Source organism: Sinocyclocheilus rhinocerous, unplaced genomic scaffold (genome assembly GCF_001515625.1).
Source record: "Sinocyclocheilus rhinocerous isolate Xijiao unplaced genomic scaffold, SAMN03320098_v1.1 scaffold5693, whole genome shotgun sequence".
In the NCBI taxonomy this organism is placed as follows: domain Eukaryota; kingdom Metazoa; phylum Chordata; class Actinopteri; order Cypriniformes; family Cyprinidae; genus Sinocyclocheilus; species Sinocyclocheilus rhinocerous.
In genome coordinates, this window is record NW_015670977.1 from 66,283 (window position 1) to 69,874 (window position 3,592).

The window sequence follows — 3,592 nt, forward strand, 5'->3', positions numbered from 1 at the left end:
CACACACACACACACACAACACACACACACTCACACTCACAAGACACTCACACTCACACACACACACACACACACACACACTCACAAGGCACTCACAAGACACTCACACACACACACACACACACACACACACACAGAGAAACAGGCCACGTGTGATGATGATGATGAGGGGAAAACCCTCCACATTCAAAGCGAAACAGAAATAGGATTTTCCTGTAAGTGGATCTTAAAGGACAAACACACGGACAGCAGCAGAACACACGGCGGATCGAGCTCGATCATCTGCGCGGCTGTCTCTGATGTCTCGCGTGTTATTAAAGTTACTCACTCCGCTGATTCTGTTGTCATGGAGACCCGAACCGAACCGCATCGCATCACCGGATCTCGGAACCCGCGTCAGCCGCTGTCAGACTCACATAGCCACGCCCACGGAGCGCGTTAGAAGCGGCAGAAGTGCCGAACCTCATCTGCGATCCGGATCCACACTCATCGCACTAACTTCTCCGCTGCCGCGCGCACGCACGAACGCAGCTGCGTCGGTGGGCGGGGCTTCCGCTTCAGCGTCATCGCATATTAACGACTTAAAGGGACATCGGTTGAAGGTGGAAAATCACTATATTGTTTTTATTTACACTAAAATTGTGTCAATTCTATTTGTGACCCTGGACCACAAAACCAGTCATAAGTAGCACAGGTATATTTGTAGCAATAGTCAAAAATACATTGTATGTTTTGTTTATGCCAAAAATCATTAGGATATTAAGTAAAGATCATGTTCCATGAATATATTTAGTAAATTTCCTACCGTAAATATATCAAAACTTTATTTTTGATTAGTAATATGCATTGCTAAGAACTTCATTTGAACAACTTTAAAGATGATTTTCTCAATATTTAGATTTTTTTGCACCCTCAGATTCCAGATTTTTTTATCATCACGCAAACCTCTATATTTGCCATACTTTAACTAAAACATAAATTCACTTTATTATTATGCAGTGCCTGTGGGCATGTTTGTTCTTGAAATTCATTTGTCAAGTCACCTTTTTCATTTCTGCAGCACTTTATACAATACGGATTTGTGTCAGAGACCAGCAGAATCAATGCTGGAAACTCAACCATGGACACAATCTGTCCTGTACAAAGCATCATAGAAATAAAGAACGATAAATGAATTTCAAGCAGACGTTATTGGTCACTCTGCAGGACCGCTTAAATAAATAACAGCCTTCAACGAAAATGCAGCACCTGAAATTCACAGGCTCCGTTTCTCGATGGTGGAGTGATTTTGCAAAATTCATCAGAACATCTGAGTTTCGTCAGCGTTTGAGAAAAACTCTTTGACAAGGAATTCTGGAGCTTTGTATTGCGATGTTGCTCATGTCACTGCCTCCCGATAATTAATTATATGTGACCCTGGAGCACAAAACCAGTCATAAGGGTCAATTTTGTGAAATTGAGATGTATGCATCATCTGAAAGCTGAATAAATAGCTTTCCATTGATGTATGGTTTGTTAGGATAGGACAATATTTGAAAATCTGGAATCTGAGGGTGCAAAAAAATCTAAATATTGAGAAAATCATCTTTAAAGTTGTTCAAATGAAGTTCTTAGCAATGCATATTACTAATCAAAAATTACGTTTTGATATATTTACGGTAGGAAATTTACTAAATATCTTAATGGAACATGATCTTTACTTAATATCCTAATGATTTTTGGCATAAAAGAAAAATGTATAATTTTGACCCATACAATGTATTGTTGGCTATTGCTACAAATATACCCCAGCGACTTAACACTGCTTTTGTGCTGCAGGCTCACATTTATGACAAATAGTTTCAGCAATTAAAGCACAGACCCTGTTCCTACTGTGTCTTAATTTAATAAGAATAAAACCCACCTACTTTATGCTGTAACTTATGAGTATTTCTTGCATATGAGGACAATAAACACACAAATGAATCTGTCCAACTGTTACAAAGAGAGATAAATAATGATAAAGAATAAGAGAAATTTAAGATTAAAAAAAAACTATATCAACGTTTACAATTTTATGAAAAACAATTACACTGGTTAATCACATTAAACCAAAAGCAAACAAACAAAACAAAACGTGCAATAATAAATGAACGTGCCGTGGTGACGATTATTTACAAAACCCTGTATGTGAGGAGCACCAGAGCGGGCTCGTTAGAGTTCATCAGATGAAACACTAAGTGTTCAGCGCTCGTCTCAGGTCACTGTAGAAGTGGAGCAGACCGCTGGCCATAGCTGTGTCCACCGCCGGCTGCGGCAGCATGCCCCTCAGCTCCGTCTGGATGTATCCGGTCAGCACGCTGAGATCCGAGTCCTGCGCCGGCACACAGAACCAGCCACACGGATGATTGAATCCTCGAACCAGGCCTGCTCTCTGCTCGTCATGCTCCACGCTCACACCTGAACAACACCAGCACACGCAACACGTTACAGACCGCACACGCAACACGCCGACCGTCCTAATCCGACGTCTACACACAATGCACCAGACATGTAAAAACATGTTATCAGAGCTGCGGAGTAACTCGTCTGGATTACATCATCAGATTCCAAAAATTAAGTACTTGTAATCAGACTAGTTACTTTTTATTGATTACATGATTACATATTAATCACACAATAGCAATAAATTGTTCATAATTTATTGATTCACTCTAATTCCTCTTTTAAATGTTCCTAAGTTATCCTAGGCTTATATACATTCAGAAAGTCTTCAGTTTCACACAGAGATCATGAGTCCGGTGAGTATACAGCATCTGAGCTCTGGATTCACAGAAATACTTTCAGCTTTAAGAAGTGTGTTCTCGATATTTCAACACCGCATCAACTACTGATGAACACACTCTTTATTTGAGTTATCACTCCGTGAGTTATTGAACAGTTTTGTCTTTCTAACGCACACATTCATGTTATTTCTTTCTTCCATGTGATGCAGGGATTCCCAAACTGCTTTCAGCTAATATATTTACTTGAAGTACCTGAGATTTAATATAAATATTGTAATTATTCAGAATCACGTGTTCACGGTCACATGACATGCAGGTAAAGAAATAAAATGTTTATATTTTGATTGATGTTATTTTAAAATGACTTATTTTACTTTTATATTTTTTATCATTTAATTATTAGCTTTTCATTAAACTCACGAACCCCCTGCAGTTCCTTTATGAACCCGTTTGGGAAACCTTTATAATGTAATGCACTTCGTTAATTACAACGAACCGAATATTTTTTCTTACTCTTTGTATTTTTAATATCAATATGGTACAAGATTATATTATTTAAATCAATGTGAGAAATGGTCAAAAGTAATCAATAAGTAGTATAATTATATTACCTAAAATGTGTGATGTGATGATTATGTTACGGACTACAACTTTCGTCCAGTAATCAGTAACGGACTACAGTTTGTAAGTAAATCTACGCAGCTGTGTATGTGATCTACTTGACTTTACTGCGACGCTCCAATCATTAATTCAGCTGCGAGGTCACACGGATTCATGCGATATCATGTCACAGGTCAGAGTTCAGCAAACGTGATCTTTGGAACGCA

At 38.6% G+C, this 3,592-nt stretch overlaps 1 protein-coding gene across 1 annotated transcript in view; it reads right to left on the bottom strand.

Annotated features, from left to right (window-relative positions):
* Window positions 1–640, bottom strand: part of jak2a (Janus kinase 2a) — a 26,682-nt gene extending 26,042 nt beyond the window's left edge. Inside the window, exon 1 of the mRNA XM_016546340.1 lies at window positions 329–640. The gene's annotated coding sequence lies outside the window, so the exon portion shown is untranslated. The remainder of the gene's footprint in view (window positions 1–328) is intronic.
* Between the last annotated feature and the right edge of the window lie 2,952 nt (window positions 641–3,592).